Consider the following 16,002-nt stretch of genomic DNA (forward strand, 5'->3'; position numbering starts at 1 on the left):
ATCTCAGCTCACTGCAACCTCTGCCTCCTGGGTTCAAGTGATTCTCCTGTCTCAGCTTCCCAAGTTGCTGGGATCACAGGTGCCTGCCACCACAAAAAAATTAAAATTGTATATTTAGTAAAGACTGGTGGGCGGTGGGGGGGTTCACCAGGTTGCCCAGGCTGGTCTCGAATTCCTGACCCCAGGTGATCCGCCCACCTCAGCTTTCCAAAGTGCTGGGTTTACAGGCGTGAACCACCGTTCGCAGCTACAATCCCTATTTTCAATTGAGGAAACAATATCAGAAAGGTTAAGTAATTTCCCAGAGGTCACACAGTTTGTAATTGACAGCACCAGGATTTAAACCCTACCTGTCCAGTTCCAAAGCTCCCCCTCTTCTCCTTCCATATATGCCATGCTACATCTCCTTAAATTGGAAGGATGAAAAACACCCAGCACAATGCCTATCACACAGTCATGCCCAAGCACTGGGGGTTCCTCTTCAGACTGAGTTCTGACCACATTTATAATTGGAACCACACTTCGGCACAATGTTATCAGGCATTGTGTGTGTGAATGTTTTCACATCGATAAAGCATTCCTCCAATAAGAGCACAGACTCCTCGATTAAGAGTTTGAGATCTAGGGGCAGAGTGACTGGGTTCAAATCCCTGTTCCACCACTTACGATCATCTTGGATCACTGTTTTCTGCCTCTATGCCTCAATTCTCTGATCTGCAAAGTGGCAATGGGAACAATATATGCACTATTGCCAATTATACCAGTAATACATCCCACAGGGTTGGTATGAGGATTAAAGGCTAGAATATATATACTCAATAAATTGACTATTATGTTTTTCATTTTCCATGGCTCCTAGATGGATTTTCACTCTTTTCACCCAGGCTGGAGTGCAATGGCGTGATCTTGACTCACTGCAACCTCCGCCTCCCTGGTTCAAGCAATTCCCCTGCACCAGCCTCTCAAGTAGCTGGAATTACAGGCATGCGCCACCACGCCCGCCTAGTGTGCGTGTGTGTGTGTGCGCGCACGTGCACATGCACACATGTGCGTGTATGTGTATTTTTAGTAAAGACAGGGTTTCACCATGTCAGTCAGGCTGGTCTCAAACTCCTGACCACAGGTGACCCACCCGCCTTGGCCTCCCAAATTGCCGGGATTACAGGCGTGAGCTACCACACCTGGCCGAGGGCAATTTTAAGCAGTTTAATCATACTGCTTGATTAGACTCTGATTTCTGCTTTTGTTCTGGATACAGGACAGATGTAGTAACATTGGCACGTGGAAGCGTGACATCTATACTATCCTCTATCTTTTATTTACATAAGGCTCATTCACTGCACTATTTTTAAAGCAGTTTAAAAGAAAGGTATGTTCGCTTTCTCAAGAAATTGTTGTTCAGGAATCCTGTCATTCAGGCAGCATGGATGAGCTTGGAGAACATTATGTTGAGTGAAATAAGCCAGGCACAGCAAGACAAATACCACATGTTCTCACTCATATGTGGAAGCTAAAAAAGTTATTCTCATTGAAGTAGAGAGTAGAGTGGTGGTTACTAGAGGCTGTGGGAAGGGATGGGGAGAGCTAGAGGTTGGTTAATGAGTACAAAAATTACAGCTAGATAAGAAAATTAAGTGCTCATGTTTGATGGCACAGACTACAATAATTTAATTTGGAGGATACAATAAATTAATATATTGTGTAGTTTTAAATACACAATAGATTATTGTATAAATTAATAATTTATTGTATAGATTCACATAGCTAGAAGAGCAGATTTTGAGTGTTCACAACACAGCAAAATGATATATGTCTGGTGTGTGAATAACCCTGATTTGATCATTACATGTTGTATGCATGTATGGAAATATCACATTGTGCCCCGAAAATATGTACAGTGATGTGTCAGTTAAAAATAAAAGAAAAAAAGAACTATTTGTTCAGAAGACATCATAATACCAGTCATTATTCATTTACTACCTACTGGCTGCCAGGACCTTCACACATGCATATCGCCCTGCTAATCATCATAAAACTGCAACATGGGTATTATGATGCCCATTTTGCTACTGAGAAATCTGAGTCTCCTAGAGGCTAAGTTACCCGTGATCAAACAGTAACTACAGTCAGGATTGGAACAGGAGCCTCTGACTCTAAGGCTTTGCTCCAACCTCTATCCCAAGCTCATGTCAATTAATCCCTGTGCTTTGATAACTGTTCTTCCACTTTGCTAGATGAAGTTTTAAAAAGTTACCTAAGACTGTGACATTTCTAACTTAAATATGTGGTCTAGTGGACAATTTAAATAGCAAGCTAAATAAGTGCTTAGTCTTCACTGTAGTGGAAGGAAGGTAATTGCAACCAAAAAGTCATGCTTCTTCACCCATAGAACTGACAGACAGCTGCTCAGCCAGGGACACATTACCCAGTCTCCCATACATCCAGCTGTGGCCATAAGACTAGGTCTCTCTAATGGAACATGAGCAAAAGTGACGTGCTTTGCTTTCAATCCAGGGTGTTTAAAAAGTAGGTATGCTTTCTCCACATTGCCTAGCTGGAAGCAGAGGACTTGGAGGCCCAGAAGACTTGAATAGTGGCCATAAGATAAAAGAAACCTGGGTCCCTACTTCACCTTGAGAAATAAAGTCACTCTCTGACCAGGACATTGGACTGGTACATCAGTGAAAAATAAACTTTATTGTATCATGTTAAGCCCATGCAATTTGAGGGTTTATATGTCATAACAGCTCATACTACCCTAATACATACAGTTTACACCAAATCTGTATTTACACAGAAAAAGCAAAATGGAAGATTATAACAAGTACCTGAATAGTTGGAACCCAAAAATGCCACTTTTATTTTCTATCTGCTTATTCAAGGAGATAGCAGATTATTTAGGGCCCTTGAGCTTTTATTTTTCCTGCATTGCTTGTATCAGAGATTGAACAAGAGTAGTACGCAACAGTCATAAAACAGGAAGAAACAAATTTATTCATTCAACAGTATTTTCTCGCTACATGCCAAGCACCTGGGGCTCAGAATCTGCTGGGACAAGACAAGCCAGGTCTCATCTTCTATCAGCTTCCAGTCTACAAGTAGTAAGTACAGTTGATACCATTCACTGGCCTCCAGCCACCAAACTTCTTGGGAGAACCCAGGCTACTTGAATGTGGGCTAGATAATTAAAATAAAACCAAAGCTTACTCACAAATCCAACAGAAAGCTACGTTTCTTCCCCCTGCTAAGTGGCTAGAGAAACAATAAGAATGATGACTAAGGGCAGAGACTCGAGAATCAGAACCACCCGAGCACAAATGCTGACTCTCCCACTTTCTAGCTGTGTTATCTTGGTCAACTTCCTGTTTCTCAGTTCTCTCAACTTTAAGATTGGGTCATTAGTAATACCTGTCTCAAAGGGTTTTTTGTTGTTGAGAACTGGATGAGTTAATGCAAAAGAAAACGGCACAAGATCAGCAAGCTACCAGTAGTAGCACCCAATAGGCTTTTTTTTTTTTTTTTCGCCACCTGCCCACTGGTATTCTATTCTGTGTATGAAAGGATATAAGAGAAGGCCTTTCCATGGGTTATGAGGGGTGACATCAGGAAAAAGAAGTATAAATAGAATCACTGGATACTTAACAAGGGTCGACAGAAATAGCCCATATGGAGTTTTAGTTTTAATTTCTCTCATGAATTTGGGGATTGAGAGGGCCCGTTGAGCCTGCTGGGAAGAGTGTCAGTTTGGGGATCCACCTCAGGGGATAACTAATGGAACAGGAGGTGACCGATGACACCCTCCGACACTGACATTCTTGATTCTTTTTGGAGCTGTCAGGTTTACATTCACACATTCCTTCTCCCCTTCCTCGTACACGTGTGAATGGGTTGGAGCAAGTGGACAGCTGGCAGCAGTCCCATTTGCCTTGTTTTTTCTGTTCTAAGCCCTGTACTGAAAAATAAGATAACTTCCTCCTGGGGAATAAAACAGCAGAGATTCTTTGGAAGTTTCTGTTATCAAAAAAAGAAACTGAAAGTTGATAAATTCCCGTCAACAGAGAAGGCACTGGCAAGGACTCCAGAGCAGAAACAACACCATGCCGCCCTGGAAAGAATGGCTGCCAGAAAGTGCAGGAGTAAAAATGTCATGTGCAGGAATGTGCTGGGGCCAGGTGGGAGAAAAACTCTAATTGGCTACAATGCAAGAGGCTTAGGGTTTCACTGAGGTTAAACAGGGTTCTGGGCAGAGTGGGGAAGGACAGAGCTCTTCTCCTCATTAGCTCATTGAATGAGCCAATGAAATCAACCATATTAACTATTACAATGTTAATATAATGAATTACAAATATATTAATTAGTATAATTAATATAGCATATATTCACATATGCTATTAGCTATAGGATTATAATATAGCCTATATTAGCATATGCTAATGTAACTGATATACTATATATATAGCATATATTACCTATATTAATGTATACTATATGTGCTATATTAATATATATTATATATTCTATATATATATATAATTATTAACCATGGGGCCATGATTTTAGGTACTGGGGATACAGAAGTGAACAAAAAAGCATTCCCTACCTTATTAGGTTTACAGACTGATAATGAGCCATGGACAAATAAATGGACAGTATTACATGTCAGATCATGGTAGCAGCCAGCAGAAGAATAAAGTAAGCTAAGGGAGTAGAGAATGATGAGGGTGGCAGGGGTAGGACTTTCTGATGAGGTGGTATTTGAGCACAGGCCCCAAGGAAATGAGGAGTTGTACGATCTGGATATCTGCAGGACTATCTGGGTATCCAGAGGAAGAGCCTTCAAGCAGAGGAACAAGTATGTGCAAAGGCCCTGAAGCAGGAATATCCTTGGCATATTCTAGAGACAGTAAGGTGGCCACTGAGGGTAGAGGCAAAGAAGAGCAGAGTAGTAGGAGGTGAGTCTGGAGATAGGTCCTGTAGGGTTTTGCGGAATGACGGTAAAATTTTGGATTTTATTCTGAGCCAGGCAGAAAGCTATTGGCCAATTCCAATTAGAGCAGTGACACAATGAGACTCGGGTTGGGAAATATCCCTCTAGCCACTGTATTGAAAGTAGACTTAGGGAGGGAGGAGAGTCATGGTGGGGAGGAGGCAGCTGTGACAAATGCTAAAGAGATCCAGTTGACAAAGTCCAGACTCTTCAGTGCAACACAGAGAGCAATGTGGCAGGACAGTGAGATCATTTGTGTTGGCATCAGGAAGACCTAGATCCAAATCATTCAGCTTACCATTTACCAGCAGTGTGACTTTGCCCGAGTCCCTCAACTTCTCTGACCTCCGTTTGTCCTCTTTCCTCCTTGTCCTAGATATTGTTACCTGTGTGTCAGCTCTGTGAGGGCAGGGGCTTTGTCTGTCTTGTCCTCTGCTGTGCAGTCAATATAGCAATAATGCCTCCAACAATGCTTCACACACAGTAGGCACTCAACAAATATTCATGGAGTCAGCAAATGAGCTAATATAGGAAGAAGTATCAACCGTGGTGGTTGGCACACAGGTGCTCAGCGATGGTCCTCTCTCTCACTGAATAATGCAGACTCCCTTCATGGTTTGACCCTAACAGAGCTCTCCTGATTCATATCCACATCACCTCCTCCTTCCAAGCACCTGACATTCCAGGGGCCCTTCTCAGGGTTTCGTGTCTTTTGGCCTCTGCACATGCTATATCCAATTCCTGAGATACCTCGTTTCCAGCCTCCAGATGACAATCTTCTACCATCTCAGAGACCTAGCTGAGGACATCACCTCTCCTCTGATCCCGGGCTGGGCAGAACTAAAGGTTCAGTTCTCTGTCCCCAGAGCACTCAGTTCCTGGGTCTATTATAGCACTTACCACATGGTAAGTGCTATAATTACAATTATTCAATTGTGTACCCAGCTCCCTGCAGCTGCCTGGAAGCTCCAGAATGGCAAGGTCTAGAACAGCAGTATCCATTAGAAACACAATGTGAGCTACATATATAATTTTAACTTTTCTGGCAGCTGTGTTAAAAACAAGTCAGAAACAAGAGAAATTAATAATGTATTTTACTTAGCCTAAAATATTCAGAATAGTGTCATTTCAATATGTAATCAATATAAACAAGTCATTGATAAGATATTTTACATTTTTCTGTATTCAATCTGAAAATTGCATTATGTACTTCACACTTAAGAGTAATTCTAATTCAGAGCTAAGTTTTCAATGATTAAAAAGCAACTCTAGCAAAACAATAAAGTTGTATTTAATGAAATTTTCATTTGAAAATTTAAATTTAAAAAATCTGAAGCAGTGTAAAATATATTTACAGTTGATTATATAAAATTTTCTATATTTTAATTATATAAAATTTTATTTTAGTTAATTCTATAAAATTAAATTTTTATTTTAATAAAATATAGTTAATTATAGAGAATGAAAATTTTAAGTTCTCCAGTCGCATAGCCACATTTCAAGTGCTCAGTAGCCACATGTGGCTGTGGCTACTATATCCAATAGCATAGCTCTAGATCTTATTCTTCTAACAGAAGCCTGAGTCTGGCTTTGTAGTGGGTGCCTTAGAAACATTGAACAGATGTATGGATGGGTGTGTGGATGGATGGATGAATTTATTTGGTACCTTTACTTTCTCCCTGGTTTACCATCCAATTTCCTTTCCTGGAAATGCATAGCCTAGGAAAGAGAGTGAGAATGACCTTAAGAAAACCAAGTGAATTTACAGAAATCTTCCTTGGACTCCAATTTGCCTGTTTGCCCCATTGGGCAAAGTTCATAAAAACCAAAGTCCTCCTTTCTGATCCACACAGTTCAGCAACCCAGTACCTCCAACACTGCTCAAATGTCACCCTCTCCATGGGACCTTTCCTCACCATCCTGTCTGCAATTGCAGCCCCCTTCTCCACCACCCATTCTGCTACCGGTGCTGCTTTTCTCCCCTGCATGCTTTATTCTTCACCATTGCATTTACCACCATATATTATGTAATTTATTTATTTGTTGTGTTTGTCCCCACATGGTAGGAGTTTTATTGGTATTATTCACACATGAATCCCTAGTACCTGCCATAGAGCAGGTACTCAATCATTATGTAATGAATGAATGGGGGGATGAATGGTTTGAGTTCCAGCAACTCTTCCACCATTCAGCTCTGTGACCTCGGGAAGTGGCTGAACCTCAATCCCTCCATATGTAAAATAGGTATAGTAATAATACTTAGATCATAGGATTAACAGGATACAATTCTACAGAGTTAATGCTTACCTTGTAGAACTAAGAAAATGTCTATGAAGTGTTTAACATAGTACTACCTAGGCATGTGTTAAGCACAGACAAAATAGCCACTATTATTATTGTTTAAATAATATTATTATTAGATTTATTCTGTCAGGTCTATAGCAAGCATGTAAAACAATTATCATTTCTTAAGTAACTATGTCACAAACAAACAAACTAGGTTAGGAAAAAATAGCCCTGGGACCTAGATTTCCTATATAACTGGCTATATTTATCTGTGCTGTGTTTTTGTATTAACTCTGAAAAACAGGTCTCTCAGACCCACCCTGCCAAGACCCAGGGTGGCTCAGTGTCAGGCCCTGCATCCATTCTGTTTACTGTCACCAAGGACTAAGGCTCCAAAAGCAGGCACGAGAGGGAAGGCATTCCAGGCAGGTCACCAGCCCGTCCATGACAGCAGAAGCTCCCGGCCCACCTGCTCTGGGACGCTCACACAAACCTTAGATGGCCAGAAGCCTGGCAGCTGGCCCAGTGGAGCCAGGCTGCCTGGCGGCCAGCTAGCTGGCAAAGAATGCGTTAGCTGCCTTTCTGGCAGATAAGCCGTACCCTAGATTCCTCTCAAGGGCCTGCTTCTCCTGCTCCTGCCAGCCTCATCCCTTGAAACCCTTAATTTAAACAGGCACATTTCCAAGCTGCCCACCCCTTCATGATGCTCTTCATTCACCTGTTCACTCATTCATTCAACAGATGTTGAGCATCTATGATGGTGCAGTTATTCAATAGATAAAGAGTAATATAAGATGGTCCTCTGCCCTCAACAAGTTTCTAACATCTCCCATCAGCATGCTTACAAAACACTTTCCCAGAAGTGGTCTTCTTTAATTCTCAAAATGATACTTTACTTGGGATTCAATATTTTTATTTACCATATGTTTCATGGGATATGCTAAGAGCTGGAGTGACTACCCTGTGGTCTCACAGCTTACAAACTCAGGTAATTTGGCTACACAGTAGCTAATACCTAAGCAACCAAAAACTTCTCCAAGAAACAGAGAAGAAATCATACCTCACCAGCAGTTGTTATATAAAAGCCACAAAAAGTCAGCTCCTTGAAAGATAAAGGTGATTCAATTGTACCTCTAGTGGCTCCAAAAAGAAATTGCATGTTTTACGTGGTGAGGAGAGAGACTGATTTCCTCCATGACAGAACCAAGGACAACTGGAAAACTTCCAGGAATTTGGATGGAGAACCTTGCCAGATCTAGGATCTATCTGTCCCTGGCCTCTCCCACACCGATGCCCCACTTAGGACTCTCGAAACATCTGAACTCAGAAACCCTGACTGCCCAAATTAACTGGATGTGGACAGATGCTGGGAACACGCACAGAAGTATGAACAACATCTCTGTCCCCAGAAGAGGGGGAAAAGTGTCCCCAGCTTAAAACCTGAAGTTCTCCAGGGGAAACATCAGATACTTTTATTAAAAAAAAAAAAAAAAAACATCTTCCATAGCTCCACCAAGTGGCTGGTCCTGCCCACTAAAAAATTCTCCAAGAAATGGAGAAGAAACCTAGTTAACTTCAGCGCAAGTCAAGGTACAAATATGTGACGACTAGGGGTGAGAAAAAGACATTGGCCAAGTGGAAGTGGGGTGGAGAAATTCTGGGGAGACCCAGGAGGCACAGATATCCTCAGGGCAGGGAGAAGGAAGGCAGTTGAAGTTCTTTAGCAAGAGGCAATTTGGCAAAAATGTATAGACTCAGAGCTAGAAGTTATAGCCAATGCTTTACTTCTAATAGACAGGAGAACTGAAACCCAGAGATGTTCATGTTCTCATAATCTGATACAAGAGCAATGGTGGATCCTGTGCAAAACATGTTACTGGTGTCATCTTATGTAATGCATGTGAGCCTAAGGTGGAGGTATTACTGCTTCCCGATTTTACAGATGAAGATAGGGCAAGGGCCAGCACACTATGGTCCCCTGCCTGTTTTTATGCCATACACAAGCTAAGAATGGTTTTTACACTTCGAGTTTCTTTTAAAAATCAAACGAGACTATTTCATGATTCCTGAAAATTATATGAAATTTCTATTTCAGGGCCACATATAAGAGATTAATTGGAACATAGTGACATCCATTTATTTATGTACATCTATGGCTGCTTTTGAACTAGAAGGGCAGAACTGAGTACTTTCAACAGAGACCATATGGCCATCAAAGCCTAAAATATTTACTATATGGCTCTTTGCAGAAAACATTACCAGCTCCTAGAATAGAGGCTCAAAGAGCTCAAGGAACCCAAGAATTGATATGATGGAAAGAGAACAGAAGGATGGGAAGGAGTTAGAAGGCCAGGTCTGTCACTAACTGATCTGTAAGACCAGATAACAATAAATGTCCTACTGGGTTTGCTGGATGAATGTTTTAAAAAGTTTAAAAGACACAAATACTCTGTCAGCTGCAAGCGGCTCTACATGTTGTGTCTATAATTATTTATCAGAATAGAGCCAAATTATAGTCTCAATTTCCCAACATTTCTCCTCACATCACACAGTCTCTTCTGGCCTCAGTTTCCCCATCTAGAAAATGGGGATAATGATATCCTCCAATGTAGGGACATCATAAAAAAAAAAAAAAAAAGAGCATGTTTGTGAAAGGCACTTCTAAAGTAATTTGCAGATATTTAGTTTCAGGGTCTCAATCTCCTTTTTAAAATGAAACTGAATGCCATGAGTTTTCTGCCTCCAAGGTAGTAGATTGTTAGCCAGAGAAAGGATAGAATAAAGAAATCCAGCCTGGCTTAAGCTTGCAGTCCTCCTTTTTTAAAAAGAGCAGCTGCCTCACTGTTCTTTTAAAAGGGCAGCTGATTGGATTCTCTGTGCCTTCATTACGTTAGAAGGGCATTTAGGGAAATTAATGTGTCCTTGGGGATAGCCACCCAGTAGTCCCCTTCAGCCTTGCACTCTGCTCTCACCCCTGGCTTCTCAGGTTACCAGCTGGTGATCTCTTCAGAGGTGGTACCAGCCACTCATAGGAGACAGACAGAAGATGATGAGTGGACTCTAGCCATAGCGACCAATTTTTGTACTGACAGAGTAGATGAGACACTGGGTATGGTAGCTCACTCCTGTAATTCCAGAATTTTGGGACGCCGAGGCTGGTGGATCACTTGAGGTCAGGAGTTTGTGACCAGCCTGGCCAATATAGTGAAACCCTGTCTCTACCAAAAATATAATAAATCAGCTGGGTATAGTGGCTTGTGCCTTGAATACTACATATTTGTGAGGCTGAGGCATGAGAATCACTTGAACCCAGAAGGCGGAAGTTGCAGTGAGCGGAGATTGCGCCACTGCACTCCAGCCTAACCTGAGAGACAGAGCGAGACTCCCATCAAAAAAAAATTTTTTATTTAATTTTTTTTTAAAAAGAGTGGATGAGTGGTCCCCAGGGTAGTTCTAGAAGAGAAGCAAAGACCTACTACTGAAGCAGGAGCCAGTGAGCAGCCCACTCAGTCCACACCTGGCCACAATACAGATAGAGCAATTTTCCAGAGAAAATTTAGATAAGCACTTTTACCTAAATGTCTCAGTAGCCCTGACCAAAACAGTTGGGTCATTGGCCTACCTGCTGGCTCAGACTTTACTATCCAGTGTAGCCCCTTAGTAACCAACTACAATCATCTAAAATAAGTCCAGCCAAAGTTGAAGGGAATAAAGCACAGAGAAATTCCAATGTGAGAGAAACTGTGTAATATTAAGAATTAAAGTTCTTGGAGTCTGATCTGGGTCAAAATCCATCTCTCTCCATTTCCAGCTGCGTGACTTTAGGCAACTTGCTTAACTTCTCTGGGTCTCAGTTTCTGCATCTACAAGATGGGAAAAATGCCTAACAAATGTAGTTTGGGGAAGATTATATTAAAATATGCCTGGTATCTGGAAAATAATAAGGGCTCAGTTAAAGGGGAGTTGCGGCAGCAATTATTGCTTAGGCATCCTGGTAGCCCTTTGTCCCTCAGATGGGCCTGCAAAGAACCACTTGCTAAATGTGAATGAATAAACAAACGAATGAACTAACAAGCAAAAGAGCAGTGTGCTTTATTCTGGCTTCCGGATAACGCCTGGAGAACCACGATATCACATTCTTGTGTCCAATTTACAACAGAAGCTTCTGTTTGGGCCTCTATTTGCTCATCAAGTAAACAGGTAAAATAAGCAAACCTATATTACTGAGCTGTCAAGGGCATCCAATGAGAGGAGGGGATGTGAGAACATCACATTTGTGCCTATTAAGCATAAAGTCTCACTCTCCAGGAAGAAATGTCCTTTAATAAGACATAGATCCCCTGTTTGGCTTTAGCCAAAAGGAAGAAATTCTAATTATGGAATTTGAGGCATAGTCAGATGAGCTTGACAAGTGTCAATGCAGATAAAACGGCAACTTCCCATCACACTGCAAATAAGTCCCATATGGTGGTGTGGCCAGGAGTGACCTTGTCCTATGAGGGTGTTATCCTGAACTTGTAGAGTCCAGCCTCAACTGTGGCTCTGGCCCCTAAGCGAAACCTACAGAGCTGCAGAAGACACTGACATACTCCACAATTCATTCTTTTTCCTTCAGCAGAAGCATCTGGCATAGTTCCCATTGATGTGCACCTGTCAAAGCTTCAGGGGGCTAAGGTTACAGTGCACTGTGCTTCATGCACTCCACTGGCTCTGTCATAGGTAGAAACTCATCACAGGAAGCCTTTTTAGATTACACACACACACACACACACACACACACACACACACAATTAGGGGTATTATAAAATAATAATCTAATATAAAAGTATCTAAACTCCACCTTCCCATTAATACACACACATAAATTTTGTGACAAAAGGCCTTACCATAATGTCCAAGGACGTACCTGTAGGGATCACTCACCTGTAGGAATGGATGCTGTGTCACCTCAGCCTTCGTCTCAGCCATCACCATAGGCTGGATCTAGCAGAAGGGTTCTTACCAGAGCATGACCCACAGCCTCCAGCCAAAGACCTTCACAAGTTACTGAGGAAAGTGGGAGGACAGAATGAGGAAGTACAGCACAGTCCCTGCCATCTAGCCATCTGCCCTCAGGGTTCTTGGGCTTTGTCCTGAGGAACTCCTTTTTGTGATTGGTTTCTTTGGAGTGTTGCTGTTCGCCCTCTTGCTCTAATTGGCTATATGCAAATAAACAAGGCTAAACATGTTAATGCTAGATATGTTAATTACTGCCTGCTATTTTTCTCACCTATCTTTCTATTTTGTATGGATGTGTAAATCAGGCTGCCTTAAAATGCTGAGGATGGTCCTTGCTGGGAAGCAGACAGACTTCCTGTGCTGATATTGGTGCCAGAAATGAGACTTCTAGTTAAAAATCACATACTCGTACACTTTACACACCCCATAGTAGATGTTCAATCAATACTCTTTTTCCTGGTTTGCTTTGCTCCTCACATTCCCCACTGCTTTATGGCTGAATTCCTCTTCTTTGTCCTTCCATGGCATCATTGCTATTTCCATTGTGTGTTGCGAGCCTCTGTTTATCTGTTTGCTCTCCCCACTAGACTACAAGCTCTTTGAAGGTAGTATCTGGGTCTCTTCTTAATTGTGCGTCATTGGCACTGTTCTTGATACAGCTGGTGATAATACTGAACTAAGCTGAGCCAGAGCCCAGAATCGTAACTATGAAGGAGTGAGATTGGTTTTATAAAAAGTAAATATATCAGAAAGCATACATACAAAATGAATGATATCCATTTCAGGGGAGTCACCATAAGAGGGGGTGCACTTGCTGTGGCCTTTTGAGGAAACAGCCTTTTTAGTGGGTTGCACATTCTTTCGAACAGCTTTAGTGAGAGTGCATCTTCCTCTCCTAATGGAAGGATTTATATGAGAATGCTTTTAGCAACAAGGAACAAAACAACTAAGTAAAAGTGCCTTAAACAACGAAAATGTGGTCGGGCATGGTGGTTTATGCCTGTAATCGCAGCACTTTGGGAGGCCGAGGCTCATCACCAGAGGTCAGGAGTTCAAGACCAGCCTGGCCAACATGGTGAAACCCTATCTCTACTAAAAATACAAACTTTAGCTGGACATGGTGGCATACACCTGTAATCCCAGCTACCCAGGAGGTTAAGGCAGGAGAATCGCTTGAACCCAGGAGGCAGAGGTTGCAGTGAGCTGAGATCGCACCGTTGCACATGAGCCTCCATCTCAAAAATAACAGAGCGAGACTGCATCTCAAAAATAACAACAACAACAAAACAAACAAACAAAAACAATGAAAATGTTATTATCTCATACAGACGACTGAGGTAAATGGTTCCAAGGTTGGCTCAGCAGTTCAATAAAGTCATCAAAGACCCAGGCTCTTTCTATTCTTCTCTACCATTCTTGGCTTTCTAAAATCCACTGGGTAACAACCCAATGATCACAGATGGCTGCCTTTGTTCCAGTTATCACACTCTCATATTATTATTTTCGAAGGAAGCAAGAAGGAATAAAGTGGAGGCTCAGCCAGGGGAAAAGGGGAGCTCCCTTCGTGTGTCTTTCTCTCCTATTATGACAGATGTAAATACCTCCATGAATACCCCATCACCTAGCTACCCTTAGCTACAAAGCAGGCTGAGTACCTGGCACATTCAGGCTCCAAAGACAAAGGCAGGGAGAGAAGGAAGATTGAGGATGGCTGCTGAGAGGCAACCAAGAAGGGCACTCGGAGATTTGATTTCTGATAAAAGCCAAAAGTCAGTTGGAATCTGAGCTCTAACCTCACGGTGGGACCATAAATCATAACATGTTGAACGCTAACTATATGCCAGATTTGTAATCAGTCCTTGGCATATATTGTCTTAATCTTCCCAACACTCTTGAGGTAGCCACTATTGGTAGCCCCGTTTTATCTCTGAGGAAACTGAGAGCAGCAAGGTCAAATTACTCACCCCAGAGCACACAAATAATAAATGGTAAAGCCCTACCAACTCTATTATGAAGGCTCTTAATACCAAAATAGACTGAAAACTGTTTATAAGAAGGCTTCATGGCTCTTATAACCAAGGGAGGCTGAGGTGAAGTTACATTATGCTTTCCATTTTCCCCTTCACCAACCAGGTCATTTGATCCTCAGAACAATTTGTAGGAAATATTATACTGCAGCAGGATTTTCAGCTGGCCCACACCATTTAGCTACACCATTTAATCTGCTTCTCCCTTTCTTCAGTAGAGTAAAACTTCCAATTTTTAACTGAGTGTATGGCCACCCAGAATACAGACTATATTTTCCAGCCTTCCTTATATGTAACTAAGTTCTCTTATACATGTAACTAAATTCTATTATAAACAAAAAGATCTGGCCAACTTCTGAGTCATGCCCTTAAAGAGAAGCATTCCCTCTCTCTTCCCCGTCCCCAATCTTGCTACCTGGAAGGTGAATCTCATGGAGGACCATCAGAGATGAGGGTGAAAGCCTATGGAGGGTGGACATCAAAATAAGACTCCACCATCAGAACAGCCCAGTGTACTGGCATTGTGGCTTTAATCTCTCAATCCTACATTTCTTTTTTTTTTTTTTTTCGGATGGAGTCTTGCCCTGTCCCCTAGGCTGGAGTGCAGTGGCAGGATCTCGACTCACTGCAACCTCTGTCTTCCAGGTTCATCCGATTCTCCTGCCTCAGCCTCCCGAGTAGCTGGGATTACAGGTGTGTGCCACTACGCCTGGCTAGTTTTTTTGTTTGTTTGTTTTGGTTTGGTTTTGTGTGTGCGTATTTTTAGAGACAAGGTTTCACCATATTAGCCAGAATGGTCTTGATCTCCTGACCTTGTGATCTGCCCACCTCGGCCTCCCAAAGTGCTGGGATTACAGGTGTGAGCCCGGCCTCAATCTTACATTTCTTACCACTGGACTGTTACAAGGGGCATATGCTTCCTATGTAACCACTGTATTTGAAGTCTCTGTTAAACCAGTGAACCTGTGTTCTAAGACACCCACAGATAAAATTTGGGGTGACTACCCCGGCTATAGCAATGCCTGTGCCCTCCCACTTCACCTCTAAATAGGAGCTCCCATAATAAAATGTGTGCTCCCTGACCTTGACCTCATGGCCAAAAGAGTGAAATATTAACACAAAATGAGTCAAAGTCCTTTTTCTAGATCTACTTGCAATGAGGATTAAGTGATTCTAGTTTGTTCTGGGCTGATGACTTGAGTAGAGGTGATGTAAGCTCCAAAGCTGTGGACCAAGAAGCAGAAAATGTCAGTCTATAAACAGAGAATGAAGCAGGTGAGCAGCGGCTTTCACAATCTTGATCCCAATCTTAGCCAAAGGTTCAGGTACATCTCTTTCTTTAAATTCCGCACACCATCTCTATATTTTTACAGTAAATCTCCCATGTTGAGCTTCCCTAGCTCAAATAGGTGTTACACTTGCAAGCAGAGTTGCAAATAATACCATGAGACCCAGTAAAGCCAAGCAAGCGGCAAGACCAAGATGCAGGCTCAGCTTCTGTCATTCTGTGTCCCTAGTCTTCCCTCAGTAGACCTACTTCATAGCTTGACTGAAAAAGCCAGTCTCACCTCTCTCTTTTCTTTTTCAATGGACGCATCTGGTGGGACAGGATTCAGGACACCAAGCTTCTAAATTCCAATCTTACCTAGGTCCCCCAAGTTCCAACTAGTACTTGAAATAAGAGTTGAGTCTCTGCCAACTCAT

Source organism: Cebus imitator, unplaced genomic scaffold (genome assembly GCF_001604975.1).
Source record: "Cebus imitator isolate Cc_AM_T3 unplaced genomic scaffold, Cebus_imitator-1.0 Scaffold8, whole genome shotgun sequence".
Taxonomy (NCBI): Eukaryota; Metazoa; Chordata; class Mammalia; order Primates; family Cebidae; genus Cebus; species Cebus imitator.